Source organism: Protopterus annectens, chromosome 4.part0 (assembly GCF_019279795.1).
Source record: "Protopterus annectens isolate FY-2018-M chromosome 4.part0, PAN1.0, whole genome shotgun sequence".
Taxonomy (NCBI): Eukaryota; Metazoa; Chordata; order Ceratodontiformes; family Protopteridae; genus Protopterus; species Protopterus annectens.
The window spans coordinates 1,690,478,305-1,690,494,905 of record NC_056733.1 but is presented as its reverse complement, the minus strand read 5'-3'; positions in this window follow the sequence as shown (position 1 = coordinate 1,690,494,905).

The following is a 16,601-nucleotide window of genomic DNA, read 5'->3' as shown; positions in this document are numbered from 1 at the left end:
ATTTGTCTGGTAGGTGCCATAGAGTTAAGTATGCCTAGAAATATCTTAATGAAGAATATGACAGCCTTGTTAAGAGGGAGGTGATGTAGGAAGGCCCATCTTATATTAGACAATTTGGAGGTGAAAGTATCTGGGTTAAAATTAGTAGGTTTGTAACATTCCCTATACAGGTGGTGTTTGAGAGGATATTGGGAGTATCTATAGATATAGATAGGGGAGTGGTCACTTAAGGAGTTTGAAAGTGTGCCAGGGTTATGATAAAAGTTGGGATCTGAGGTAAGGATCCAGTCATGGGTAGGTCCAGAAGTGGAGTTTTTGTTAGTTCGAGTAGGGGAGGAAATTAATTGGTGTAAGCCATGAAGATTGAAACTGCGACTAGGCGTTCCAGCTGAGACTGTAACAAGATGTTCCAAAGAAACAGATGTTGAGCCGATAAGGCAGGTATTGACTAAACCAAACATTCTTGTTATAGGTGACTCCATTGTAATTCATACAGATCTTTATCTTATCAAGTTGTGCAAGGAAAGATTGACAGTTAGTTGCTTGTCTGGTGCTTGGAGCCATCAGATCATGCATGCACTCATGTCTTTGAACAACAAGTACCATAGCATGACTCTGTCATAGTTCACACCAGTGTCAATGACCTGAAGTGTACCTCCCAGGACTATATGAAGAGAGACATGATGGAGATCTCAGACTATGTGTCCAAAGCAGGTATGAGCCTAGCATTAAGCAGCATTCTACCTTCTTCAAGGATGATGCCATAATATTTGCAAAAATTGTTTTTATTGTAATTCAAACGGGGTCCAGTATCCATTATCCTGGGATGATATGATTTACAGACCACACTAATTTGCTAAGGATGACCTGCATCCATAACCACTGGGATCTCAGTTATTGGCAAAGATATTGTCCAGCTCCTGAGTGCCTCTTTTAGGTAATGCCAACTGATAAACCTACCAACATGATGAAACAAGAAAAGGAACATGTGAAGGTGTTATTGATTAATGTTCGGAACCTAAACAACAAACTCCACTCCTACAAGCCCTTCTCACCTTGGAGGAAATTGATGTCTGTGTAGTGACTGAAACATGGTATGCACTAGAAGAGAGCACTCTGAGTGTGCGGGGCTATAATGCTTTCCAAAGGTTTAGACCAGCTACTGTATAGGATGGGAAAAATGTGGAAGTGGCAGTAAGGCAGCATGATGCACTGGAGTTTCTTCATGTCCAAATAATCATGAGAAAAGTCCCATACCATATGTTAGATAGTTATAGAACTCCCCTTATGACACAAGAAAGCCACAAGACCTACCTACAGGAATTAGAATCACTCAGCATTAAACACAATACCATTTTCCTAGGAGATCTAACCTATCAAATTATACACTGTGAAACTTACACCACCACTAGTGAACAAGCACAGCGATTCTTGGACTTTGTCAATAGAAATGCCATGGGGCAATTAGTCAGAATACCCACTAGGGCCAATAACATTTTGGATCTTGTTTGTACTAATATTGGAGCATCTTGCATCATCCCTTGCTTATTTTCATCACTTGTTAGGTCTGAAGATAAAGCAGTCTCCAAAATAAAACTGAAACCAAAGATCCCTTCTGTTGCTCATCTTTTATATTCATATAAGATGATGAGACTGGGTGTTCATTTAAGTAGCTTATTACACACAAAAACGTTAGGATGGCTGACTGAAACATTAAACTAAACAAACTAACTGACTGACTACGACACACATACATGCTTTCACTTTGGCTGCTCACTCAAAATGGCACTCTTGCTTGCACATGCTAAGTAATTATATGCACATGCCCATAGATTGAAATAGCTCTTAAAGTTACACACACACACTCTGATCTACATTCTCCCTCTTTGGCTACTCTGTTCTGCAATGAAAAATGACAATTGGATGAGCATGCAAATGTTATATATATATATATATATATATATATATATATATATATATATATATATATATAGATATATATATATATACATACACAAAGAATAAAAATCATGTCCAGGTTGCCATGTGTTTGGGATTAGGTCTTGAGATACGACCTGACCTCGTAATATAATAATTAGAACTGGGTTTAGCAATAGGAACAGTCACTGGGAATGCTATTCTTGAGGATTTTCAGGGATATTTTCAGGAACACGAACAGATGAAATGTTGTCTGGAACAGGAACACTGGGCAAATCATTCTGCGAATTAGAGATTCTATTACAGACAACATGCTGTAACACTGGCTCGGGCACCAATAATAAATGTTTCTGGTTCTGCCTGAATTCCATGATGTATGATCTCGGGTTTCTCACACAAATATTTCACAAGACCTGTTTGGTCAAATCCTTTTGTTGTCTGCGTCCTCACTATCTCTCCTTCTTTAATGGATTCAGAGGATTGCTGGATTTTATCACAGTAGGACGTTTGGGACAAACGCTTCTTTAGGAGTTGATCTTTTACTACTTTTTTGTTTTTAGCATTTGTAACCAACAAATTCTTATTGATTGGGAGTGTGATTCTGATTTGTCTCGACATTAATCTATGGGTAGGTGAACCAAGAAGATTGTCATGAGGAATGCTTCTGAGATTAAGCAGATTTAGAAAAAATATCAGTATTGTCATGTTTAGATTTCTCCAACAGCTGTTTTGCACTTTCAGCCAAGCCACTCGATTGTAGGTATTCAGGACTATTCGTAACATGAATAAAGTCTCATGTTTCAGCAAATCTTTTAAATTGCTGATTTGCAAACTGTGCACCATTGTCAGAAATTACTTTGTGCATCTACCATGGACAGAAAATGTCTCTTCAACTTTGTAAATGACAATACTGGATGTCAGGTTAGGAAGTAGGTCAATCTCGAACCAATTTGAATAAGAGTCTACTAACACCAAGTAATGTTGACCATTCCATTCAAAAATATCTGTAGCTACTGTCAACCCAGGTGGTTCAGGAATCTAGCTTAGATTAAGTGGTGCTTTTTGCTAATGCAGTTTAGTATTATTACAGACAGAACAAGCTGAAAGTTCTTTCTCAATATCTCTTGACATAGAATGCCAAAATTCTAGTCTTCTCACCCTTCTTTTGATAGAATTAGTTGCTGGATGGCCATAGTGGAAGATTTTAATGTAGTCCTGTTGCAAGGATTTTGGAACAATCACTTTTGGACCTTTCATGACGATCTGCCATCAAAATCCCATTTCTTTAAGGAAAATACTGCTGCACATCTGGTAGTAAAAAAGATTGCTTTGATGGTCATTCCTCAACTTATAAAGTGGTTGAGCTTCTGGAGAATTGGATCTGAAGCTGTATGTGTTCTGAGCTCATCAAAATTTGTGGAAGAAAAAAATTCTCACTTCCATGACTTCAAAATCAGGTTTCTCATTTTCATGCTGTTCAGTGTTATTTTTTTTCTGGGCGATCTGGATAAAGTATCAGCAAGATAAAGAAGATTGCCCTTAGTATAAAACAACTGAAAATGATACTTTTTCAACTTTAACATCATGCATTGCAATCTCACAGGAGCTGTGTGCACTGGCTTTTTTAAAGTAGTGACCATAGGTCGGTGGTCAGTCTCAATTTGAATAAGTTGGCCATAAATATAATCATGGAACTTCGAACATGCAAACAGAATTGTCAAGAGCTCTTTCTCCATCTGGGTGTATTGCATCTCGGTTTGGGTTAGAGTTCTGGATGCATAGGCTGCTGGTCTTCTCTTTTGAAGAATGACTGCACCAAGACCAAACTTCAAAGAATCACAGGAAAGAGTTACAGGTTTGTGAATTTCATAGTAACTTAAAGTGGGTGGACTGGCAATTCTCTGTTTCAGGACATCAAATGCTCTTTATTGTTGTTCCAACCATGTCAGCTCTCTTAGTGCTGCTGAAAGGTCACTTAAGTCTGGAATAAACTTGTCCAAATAGTTGACTATGCCAAGAAAACATTGCGAGAAAGTGACATTGTCTGGAGCTGGCATCTCAAGAACTGCAGTTTGCTTGGAAGTATCTGGTCATATGCCTGAAATGATACACAAATGAACCACATAAGTAACAACTTGTAGCCTGAATTTACATTTCTGATGATTCAACTTAAGAGTCACTTCACAAGCACATTCCAGAACTTTTCTGAGGTTTCTATCATGTTCGAGTTCACCAATGCTTCCTACAAGAACATCATCTACTATAATAGTACATGGATAGCCAGAAAAAACGTTCCCCATCGCATGCTAAAAGACATCACTGGCAGAATTGATCCCAAATGGCATTCTCAAAAATTTTTACCTTCCAAATGGTATACTGAAAGTGGTTAGCAACGAAGATTTTCCGTCAAGCAAAATTTGCCAAAATGAACTTTTTGCATCTAAGACAGAAAAAACAGTGGTGTTTGGCAAAAGAGCAAGTACTTCTTTGACTGTTCACATTGGAAGATAAGGTTGTTTTAGTGCTTTGTTCAAATCTCTATGATCAATACATATTCTTATGTCATCTGAACTTTTCTTATGAGCTACCGCCATGGAGGATACCCATTCAGTTGGTTTATCCACTAGACAAATTACACCTAGATGCACCATTCTGTCCAGCTCAGCTTTGACTCTGCCATGCATAGCTACTGGAACTTTCCATGCTGGTCTGATAACTGGGCTTAACTTGTGGTCTAACTCCATGGAGTACACAACTGGGGATTTGCCTAACTTATCTTCAAAAAGATCAGCATAGTCAGAAAAAAATAGCTTGTGCAAAATTCTCATTGTTAACTTGCTTACATGGTGCACTTCTGCAATAAATGAAAGCAGACACATTTTCAAACTGTCTTTGAGACCTAACAATAACTGCACATGCCTTTTGACTGCATAAAATTGCAAGTCATAACTGTTTCCAGCAGAATAACATGAAAGCACTACAGAGCCTTCAGTTTGAATTTTTTCACCACCAAAAGCAACTAGCTTTGCATACTTTGCCAGATCAAGCTTCACACTGACTCTTACTCTAGCAAACCTTTCTGCTGATATACCATTGCACTTTGAACCAGTATTAGGTTTGAGCTCTATAGGTCTCCCATTAATCAGACCAGTACAAAATACTCCATCTTTGCCCATAAATCTACTGCATTGACTGTTTCATCAAACATTGACACACCATCAACATAAAAGTAGGATCACAGCTTTCTAATTCATATAATAGCCTCTTTAAATGCTCTCTTTTAATAAAAGAATGTGCCCCTTTTGATTTATCGAACCTTTTGAAATTATTCCACTTTTTATATGCGTGGCACTGCTGACCACAAGCTAAGTACTTCTCTCATTTAGGCTCATGGCTACCTCCACAATTACGACAGTTGACCATGAGGCTTGCCACAGGTTTTGCTAACTCACCCTTCTGCTTCACTTAGCATGCTCTGGATTTTACTGGAGCTGCCCTGGATTTTGCTAGAAAAGCTTGGGGTGGGGCCACTGGTTTTGCTAGGGAGGCTCAGGCCATGGCCGTGCCTTTTAGCCTGTATCTTTTAACCTCATGCTACATACTATCAACATTAGCACTGGAAGGCACTGCAAGCATTCTTTTCTCATATGTAGGCATATCCATGTGCTTTTCTGTGGCCTCATATATTTGACAAATCTCTATGGCCTTATTCAAAGTTAAATCACTGTCTCAAAGCAAAATCTTTCTCACTGCATCATCTTAATATCACACACAAGCCTGTCTTTTATCAACTCATCTCTTAAATCACAAAATCTGCATGTTTTTGCCTTGTTTCTCAAGACAGTTATATATGCTGCAAAAATTTCACCAGGCTTTTGATATCTTATGTAAAATAGGTGCCTTTCCATTGTAATATTTATTTGGGGATTAAACATTTCTCTAAATTTATATTTTAAGCACTCAGGTTATTTCTGCTTTTCAGCTGGTAAAACAATATGGCTGCCTTCCCCCTCTCCTGCATACACAGCTGGGGCATACACAAATGAGCACTCCCTTTCAATGGCTTCTGAACCAGCTAAATTAAGCAGAATAAATGCCCTTGTACATGCATCTTTGTCAGAAAAACTAGCCTGTATGAAAATATCATACTCTTGCTCAAACACTCATTAGTTTTCTGCAAAATTATAATCAAATAGAAGTGCACCAGGTCTGCGAAATCCCTCTGCCATGCCAATAAAATGCACTCATAATTATGTATAAATGTGCATATACACATACCAGCTACTCAAAAAATATTTAACTGCAGAACAGTCTCTTGGAAATGAATGTATTTTGTGAAGTAACTGTACTGTAATAATGCACACACTTGTGAACACTTTGCACACTTTGGATATCTCGACTAGCATTTGCTAATACAAAAAATATGGTTGTTTTCCATTTATTATACATTTTATGTGATATGAAGGTTGTTTCAAACATTTTTGTAAGCATTTGAAGTATTTTATCAATATATCATAGTTTCAAACATTTTTTCTTATTAGAAAGTCGTTCTGAATGTTTTGAAAGCTTTTTTATATTCGTTGAGTAAAAAATCATTTAAATGAGCTTTAGTACCTGGATTTCTTTTTCTGACCTGTTTGCAAACTGTTTGAGCTTCAGATAATTCACTTCTGCATATTCCTCCTATTGTGACTGCGTGCCTCATGGACTTGAAGATGTTTTCCTTCGGATCCCATTCTGACACTATATCTCTCGCTTTCAAATAAGACAATGATGCTGGGTGTTCATTTAAGTAGTTTATTACACACAGACATATCTGGATGGATAACAGGAACATTAAAATTAAACAAACTAACTGACTACTACACACATACATGCTTTCACTCCGGCTGCTCACTCAAAGTGGCACTCTTGCTTGGATGTGCTCAGTACTTATATGCACGTGTACATAGACTGCAATAGCTATTAAAAGTACACACACACTCTGATCTACACCGTCCACACAAGGTATCATTTGAAACTTCTTTAAGACAAACTACCTACTCCTATGTGATACATTGGCATGCTTCATATCACCACTAAATTGGCTAGAAATAAAATGGCCTACAAGAGCAGCTAGACTAGTACTTACCTATGAAATTATAAACTTATGTTTTGTCTGGTTACATGATAGTTTTATTTATAATCTCTTTAGCTAGGATTTTAAGGGTCTATATTAGAACACCGAAAATTCAAAATGTCGAGTGGTCTAATATCGAACCCTAGCAATCGAAAAAAAAAACATTGAACATTCGGAACAGCAAATTTTTTCCTAGGGAAAAAAATTGCTGTTCCAAAACACATATACACAACACAAGCACACCAAAGAAACAGCAGTCCACACATATACACCTAAACTCTTACACCTAACCCTACACTAAACTATACATACAACACTAACTATCCACTTACCTTAACCCAAACCTTAACCCTAAGGTCTTTCACAATTGCACACTTACCTGACCTGTGCCCTAACTCTAACTCACCTAACCCGCCCTAACCCACACATCCACACAATTGCACACTTACCTGAACCCAACCTGTAACTTTCCACCAGAGTGCTGAAAATACCGAAGCAACAGAAACGGACAACTGAATTCTTTCCCTAGGAAAGAATTTGATTTCCTGTTACTTAGATATTTTCAGCGTTCGCTGAAAATGGATCCATATTAGAACACTCAACATTTCAAAAGTTCGGTGTTCTAATATAGACCCGATTTAAAGACTTTATATATTTATTTATTTATTTATTTATTTATTCATTTATTTATTTTATGTATATGACATTTGTTTACTGGGGAAGTCCGACTGGGCCAGAAAGTGCCCATTTTCAGCAGAGGCCTGAGGAGAAAAAGCTTCACATTTACAATATTTCAAAAATCAAGTACAAATATTTTAAATCACAAAGTATCATGCTATTGTGCGAAACATCAAGTACAGATATTTTAAATCACAAAGTATCATGTTACACTGCAAATCATAATTGGGAAAAAATGTAATAAGAATAAAACATCAAACATATGTTCCATAGTGGTGGAACTACATGTCTGGTGTACTGGAGTAACAATGTGGGGAAAATTAGCAATGAATTTGATTGCTAATATATTGATTATATCCTTTGCAATTGGAAAATGTGATACCGTTATAGATTGGCCAAGTAAATTGCTGGAAATTATTCCTTAGTTTTCTGACATAACTGTTGACATATTTATAATTTCCCTTTGTTACCTTTAGTCATCAGTAATGACCTTAATTTCTGCATAGTCTGCTGCCTTAATCCATGATGGGATTGCAGTATTAGCAGTATTGTGAATTCTGGTCCAGGATTTGTGCTTCAGTATGTTTTATAGCTGCATATTCCTGGTTAGTGTTGTATTCCATCGCCTTTTAGTTGAGCTTGCTACTGTTTTTCTCCATTCTTTGAGTCTGACACTCCCCCCATTGAAAGAGTAAGCTAAATCTTTCTGAAATTCTAGGTATAGGACTATAACTGGTCAACTGTTGGCCTTATTTGATCGGATCCCTCTCCATCAAGCCTGCTATATTTAGCACAGAACTACATTCATCCAGTGTCTTTTATTCAAGTCTCTGAGAGGTGGAAGATACAAACTTTTCAGCAAAAGGGAAGAAAAAAAGTTTTTATTTAAATTCTGCTTGAATATTTTAAGTTGCACTTATACTGACCTGTGTGGTGATACTTGTTGTACTTCTCTTCTTTTTCTCTATAGTTTAGCCAAAAAAGATATGTTTCCATTTTTTTAGTTTGTTTTGGGACCTTAGGTTAGTAGCTTCATTTGCATTTGCACAAACATTGCGCATTATTGCAATATTTTAGCATTGTTTATACATTATACTGTACTTCTATTTCCATTAATAGAATTACATGTAAAAGGCAGTTTTTTGTATTTTGAACCCAGTCGGGGGCCTTAATTTTGTAGATTATTTTACAGCTGTGACAGTACTGTGATCTGCTGCCAGGTTTGAGACACATTTAGTTATTTATTATAGCATAGCTTGTAAATTTCTGCTTAACATGGTACCTTTGTCCGTGGGAGGACTGCAGTAGTGGCAGTGATGTAAATTCTGCTCTGGTATTTGTGATTCAGTACTGTTTATAGCTGAATATATCTGCTTAAAGTTGAATTCCAGTAATCTGGTGCCTTAATCTATGCTGGGATTGCAATAGCATCAATATTGTGAATTCTGTTCCAAGGTTTTTGATTCAGTACTTTTTATTGCTATATATTCCTGCTTAAAGTTGCTTTCCAGTGCCTTTCTGTTTACCTTGCTGCTGTTTTTTTCCTCTGTTCTTTGAGTCTGCCGCACCCCTCACTGAGATATTAAGCTAAAGGTTCTGAAATTCTAACCATAGGACTTGAGCTCCAAATAGTGCATACTGCCCACCTAGAGCTGGTAAGGCATTTGATGCAATACCTCACTTAGATGTAGTTGCAAACTCACCGAACTGGGCATAAACCCCTACATAACTTGCTGGATTGCCAGCTGGCTGGCAGACAGGTCCCAGAAAGTCAGAATTCATGATACCATCTCCACTAAGAGACCAGTGACCAGTGGGGTACTTCAGGGCTCCATACAGGGACCTCACATATTTGGCAGCTACTTCTTGGATGAAAAGGCTAATGTCAAGGGCCTTTGGATGACCAAGTTCACAAATTACTGCAAATTAGGAGCTATCATAGATTCCCCCATGAGACAAAAATATTACAAGAGGGTTTAACTTAAACAAATGACTGGTGCCAAAATCACAGACTAAAACTCAATGTCAAGAATTGTATCATATTGCCTTTTGGGAAAACTGCCTCCATGGCTAACTACTCTGTCAATAACACACCCCTAAGAGATGTCTCAGTAGTTAGTGATCTGAGAAAATATGTAGACAATAATCTGACCTTTGACTAACATACGGCCAAGGTAGTAAGAAAATCCTTCTATGTCACCCATCCTGTAAGTAAGGGCATAGCATCCAGGTCCAAGGAAGTCATAGTGCTACTTAATTTACTCCTTATCAGACCCATGACTGAGTATAATGCCTTGTTCAGCATGTACCTGACCAAACATATGCAACGGTTGGACTGCCCACAAAGGTTCTGTACAGAAGAATCCAGGGTATAAACACAATGATTTATATGGGTTGGCTTAAAGTCCTGTCAATAAAATCTGTCTCCTACAGGTTACTGAGTGATGATCTATGCCAGGCATACATGGCATCCTTACATTCAGCTCTGATGGACCTTTTGCACATCAACAAAGCAAACAGCATCAGAACCACTAAAGCCAGGGATTTACATTTTGCTTCTGAAAAATATAAGATATTTAGGCAAGACATTTATATGTCTTAGAGGATCCTATGCTCTGTAACAGGATCCCCATCCACATGAAGCAGACTACATACCTAACCCTCTTTAAGCATAACCTTGACCAATGGATGGGAAATAGTAATTTCACCTCAGGTCTGACCGCATGTTTCTGATAGACAGAGGCAGACACAAATGTCAAAACTAACATATTTCCCTCACATAACTTCTAGAAATTCCCTAAGTTGCATCCCCCTTCCTAATAAATGTCCATGTTACATAAGGACACAACTGGGTTGGATTACATTGCTAGGCTTTTAAAGTCCCCAGTGGACATTAGCTAGTATATATATCTGTGAACCTATGTGGTAACCTTAAGCTTATGCTCTAGTTTACATTTTCTAATGGTACTCTTTAAGTTCCTTGCCTTGGTATTTCCGTGCGGTCCAGAGATAAGAGCATATGTATTTCTTACCATGTTTTCTTCCTAGGTTCATAGGTTCATAGGTTGGTACTATGCTATCGGCCCTAGGGCCTATACAAGCCTAGCCATAACAATTCCCAGTCTATTTCTTCCCACACTCTTTACTTCCCTGGACCCCTGTCTAGCAGGATGACTGACATGATCCCTGGGGTGAATTTCCTTTCTCCCATCCAGTCATCAGGGTTCCTTTTGAAGAGGGCCAAAGAGGTGCTCTGCTTAACATGTATGGGCAGTCTGTTCCAGAGTCTGTGGAGTCTCTGGGTCAGGAACCTATCCCTCCAGCATGTTTTGTTTATTGTGATGATAAGGTTTAGATCCCTGGGGCATGTGGCTCTGAGGGATTGGGATTTCTTTAAGTGAAGCATGTGCAACGACTCTGGGTTTGACGTGGCCTTGTATGTTAAGCAGAGATTGCCTCAGAGTAGACGATATGTGACAGAGTATAGCTGGAGTTTTTAAGGCAGTCAGCATAGGGCATCTGCTTTAGGCCTGAGATTCTTTTAGTGAGGTATTTCTGTGGCCTTTCCAGTTCTTGCAGATGTCTTGAGATGTACATACCAAATGGGGCATTGCATTATATAATGGGTCTAATGAGGGATGAGTACAGTGGGACAATAACCTCCTTTTTTCTGGATGAAAAGCCCTTAGTGATGAGGTATGCCACATAGAAGGATTTCCTGACTGTTGTGGCAATGTGGTTATTGAAGGTGAGACCATTGTCCACCTGTGTCCCTAAGTCTTTTATCACAATTTCACTGTTTAGTGTACTGCCACTTATGTAGTAATTCACGGGTACATCTTTTTCCCGAAGGGGATAACTATACATTTCTTGGCATTGAGCTTGAGCCCATGGCTCTGGCACCAAGCATCTGTTTCTGTAAGGCCCTTTTGTAGAGTATCGACATCATTTGGGGATTCAATAATGGCTCCCAGTTTGCAGTCATCTGTGAACTTTGTTAGCCAGAGTCCCTTAGTGTTGGCCTGTACTTCAGAGAAGTAGATGCCAAACAAGAGAGGTCCCAGGACTGAACCCTGAGGTACTCTACTTGTCACTTGTCTGGAGCTGGATTTGTTGTTAGCTACTTTTACAGTGTGGGTTCTGTCAGTAAGCCAGTTGGCAACCCATCGAGTGACGTAGGGATTAATGCCCAGCTTAGTAAGTTTATCTATGATTCCAGAGTGGGGGATGGTATCAAAGGCCTTGGCGAGGTCCAGATAGGCTGTGTGGACTGCTTTACCCTCGTCCACGGCTCTGGAGACTGATTCGAAGAACCCAAACTGGGTGGGGTCCTGTGTTTTAAGGTTGCCAATGTCTTTGTTTATAAGTTCCATGATAATACTTCATTTTCCTTCTTTTGTTATATCAGTTATTAATATGGGAGTTTCACAAGAGAAGAATATTTCTAAATTCACCGTTATATTTGGGGCAGATGAGTAATGACTTTCGATGCAGCTGTTTAAGTGCTGGAGAAGATTGGAGGGGAGTGTGGTAGCCCTCTCATTTGGGTCCATTTGCAGGAGATTGTTGGGAATTTTTCATAGATTTTTTACAAGATTAAGTAGGTTTTCCCTGGTGAATATCCTAAAACATTCTCATTTGGTGGTGTGGTAGTACCACTATGCCTCATACAGTAGCTGCATGACTTGTAGTCGAATTTAATAAGGGCTGATGAGATCTGTGGTGGAATGCAGTAGGAGGCTTGGTTGGTAAGGACCATATCAAGAATATTACAGCCTCTAGTGGGGATTTTTGCAATTTGTCATTAACAATGTATAGGAACCACTAAGCATATTAATTTTAAAAGGTGTAAATGTACCAATTAATATGTGGGTAACTGAAATTTCCTAGTAAGGAAAGTATTTGGTTTGATATTTATCCCCTCAATGGAATTAAGGTAATTTGTATAATCTTTGGAAGACATTGATATGGATGTATTAGATAGCAATGAAATAATAATTGCACTTATTAATGGTGATTTGGAAATATAGGAGCTCCAAGTTATGGATGTGGGTAACTTGACATGAGGTGATGGCATTTCTGAATGATACAGATAGTGTCCCACAGTTACTCGAATTCCTGAAGGCAATTAGTTGTGAAATGTCAAAGGATTTCCCTACTACAGTGATCATATAGTGAACAACTACCAAATTTCCCAGATCTCTAATCACTGTTTTGCTTGAAAATGAGGTATTGTCAATGCTGTAGGCTACAGTGATGAACTGTTTCCTGAATGGGGTTATTACTATATTTCTTACTATTTTGTTTCCTCCATTTTTCTTTAACCAGGTGTTTGTTTACATGACATAGTCAGTTTTGAGGTATATATATTCATCTTTAGGGTTTTTGACAGTTATGCTCAATTTGCAACCAAAGACCATAATAAGTATTGAGGTCAGATCAGAAAAGGATGACGCAGAGATCTCTAGTGGGCATCACGGGTCATCTTCTCTCTAAGGTGATATCTGCTACATGGATAATGTGTAAAGTGAATTATTTCCTTAGGATAATAGGATATCCATTTTTACCACATAAAGATCACAGTTTAATGTTGATATCTTTTTTACACTTCCTTCATATCGTATGGTGTTGAATACTTTGGCTATCGTTTACACTTCCTTCATATTGTATGGTGTTGAATACTTTGGCTATCGTTTACACTTCCTTCATATCGTATGGTGTTGAATACTTTGGCTATAGCAAGATAAGCAGCATTAACTGTATGACCGCTGTCCACTGACTGAGTCACTTTCTCAAAGAAGTTGTCAGGATTCAGTAGAGAAGATGTACATTTTTTTATTAAAACCAAACTGTTGCAGGATGAGCCTAATTAGATTTATGAAATCATGATTAATTAGTTAAGTAAAGAAATGCACCATGGTTTTATAGATCAAATTCAAAAGACTGATAAGCCTGTAGTTGCCAATGTCAGCGGTTGATCCACCCTTGTGAAGGAGCATCAATACAGCAGTGTGACAAAATTTGTAAACATAGTCCATTGTTAAGCATAGGTTAAGCAGTTTGAGGAGCAGTTCTGTAAGTACATGTTTAACACTGTTTATTGAACACCAAAATATTAGCAGGACCCAAGGAGGAAGTATTCTTGCTGTTTCAAATTACCTTTAGAATATAATTTTTGTGTAGGTGGTGGGTATGTCTGAGGCATAATTGGAGTGTGGATGGAAGTGCCAATTGAGAAACTGGCAGTAAACTTGTTTGCCAGTATATCAGAGATATAATTTTGGCTTGAATGGAAGAGCCCATTGCAGAAAAGTCCAGAACAATACTGGAAATGATTTCTTAGTTTTCTAACATAGCTAGAGAAGGACTTGTAGTTCTCTTTTGCCTCAGACGCAAGCCTCAGTTCACAGGATGTTTTGGCATTTACAGAGGTTTTTTGTTTTCCTAATGGCATAAGAGATGCACAGAAATGAGAATTGTTATATTAATTTCATACTGGGGAGTTCTGGCACTACTTGGAGTTTTAAGGAGCCCATTCCTTTTATTATAGCTTATTTACGTTGACTGATCACAAGGATGGTTTATATCTGAATTTACCAATGTATTGGTTTCTGGTACGAACTGCTAGATTGATGCATCTGTCTCAATGGGCATAAAAATCCTTAGTGTTGCTGGTTGCATATTCAGGGTCAACTGTGGGAATGTCATGAGTAAATTCAGAGATTTTGTGGTATAACTGCTTTAGGTTTTTCTGTTAAACCTCTCATGAGGGTGGTATTGTTTATAACGGAAATGGAATTACTAAGAATATATGTAATCTAGCAGTACATAGTGAAAATAAAGTCTGTCAAAAATTATAAACAGTGGTGATTCACTTGAATGTATACCAAGCAGAATACAAATGTAAATAGAGTTGATTTACAGAGCAACACTGAGAGATATATAATCATTGCTGCAGCTTGAAAATGTTGCAAATTAAGGAGTTTGAGTGAGCAGCATAAATAAAAAGAATCATTTACTGAGATGGTGAATTGTAAGTTAGTGAAGTTTGAAAGTATGCTAAAAGTACTACTTGAGCTAAATTCTAGATTTTCTCTCAAACTAACTCAGGAAGCCTAAAAAATGCAGAATTCTAAGTTGTAGGGAGTGTAGAGAAGAAAAATAAAATAAAAAAAAAAAATAGGAGAATATTTTACCAGGATACATAAAGAGGGAAAAATAGTAGGTGGTTGGATTTCTAAACATGCTTGTGTCAAGGTGCTACACAGATGCCACAAATAAGTGAAGGATCTATGCAACAAGCAGATGCATTTTAGTATAGTAGCAAACTCCTAGAAACTACTTTTTCCCCCTGAGATGTTTGTCAGTTGAACTCTCCCAGGATTCCCTGTTGTACTGCAGGCAACTCACCTGCACAAAGATTCACTGCAGGCAATTCAGCTGAGCTCTGAGCAGCAGCATCACACTCCTCCACCCCAGTCCTTAACAGAATAAGGCCCCTTGTTTAGTCAAATTAGTCATACAGCAAAATCTAATCCAACTTGCCCACTTCCCAACTACTACTTACATTTTCACCTGCTACAATGGACAGCCAGTTTCCCAACATTTTACCAGCCAGCCTGATTGACATGGGTGTCCAAGGGCTATGTAGTAATTGTCTCATGTATACTGACAACCACTTGCTCCTAAACAAAGAAATGCAGTATGTGAGAAATGTAATTATAGCATGAAGCTGGAAACAGTCCTCTCGTGTAAAATAAACAAGACATCAAGCAGGTTGTCAGCACACACACTTCTCCTCTCACACAAGACAAGGTCAAGTCACATAGACCCACCTATGTGGAGGAACTCACAAAGAGCCTACCAAAGGACTAGAGACCTCCCAAGCACAAACAGATCACACATACTGGAACACGAACATACCCCACTTTAAATAGCAACACACATACAAGTGTTTCAACAAATAAGGCTCTAAGGCAAAACACCTCACAACCTAATGCCATGGTCATAGGTGATTCCATAGTGCGATACACAGATGTCCCCCTCACCAGGCTGGACAAGGAGAAAGTCATAGTTATCTGCCTGTCAGGTGCCAGGATCTATCAAATCATGCATGCAATTGTCACTCATCAACAATTACTTTTATGACTTTGCATAGTAAATGTTGGAGTGAATGACTTGAGACATACCTCTCTGGACAATATGAAGACAGAAATAGCTGAACTCTCAGGTTATGTGTTCCAGGCAGGTATGTCCCTAGCACTAAGTAACATTTTACCTTCACCCAGGATGATGCCACAATACAGACAAAAACTGATTGATTTCAAAAATTAGCTTAGCTTCTGGTGTTAGTCCAAGAGGAACCAGTATCTGTCAGCCTGAGAAGACACGGTCGACAGACCAAGCTGCTTTGCCAGAGATGGTCTTCACCTGTTTCCTTTAGGCTTCCGGATACTGGCAAAGATGCTTGCCTTCCCCATAATGCCTTTTAGGCAATGTCAAAACAAAAAAAATCCCGATGTAAAGAAATCAACTATAAACTCAAGGTTATACTGCTTAATGCTAGGAGTCTCAACAAAAAAACTGCACTCCCTGGAAGCAGCACTCCTCACCTAGGAAGATGCTGATGTCTGTGCAGTCACTGAGATTTGGTTCAAGGCCACAGACAGCATCCCAGCCATACAAGGCTACAAGGCCTTCCACACGTTCAGACCCCAAAATGAGCATGAAAGAACCAAAGCTGGAGGTTTAGCCATCTTCATTAAATCCAAATACACCTCGAGACTAGTTAAACAGTACAACTCTCTAGAGCTACTCCAAGTACAATTAAATATAGGCAAAACACCCTACCATACCATTGCTAGCT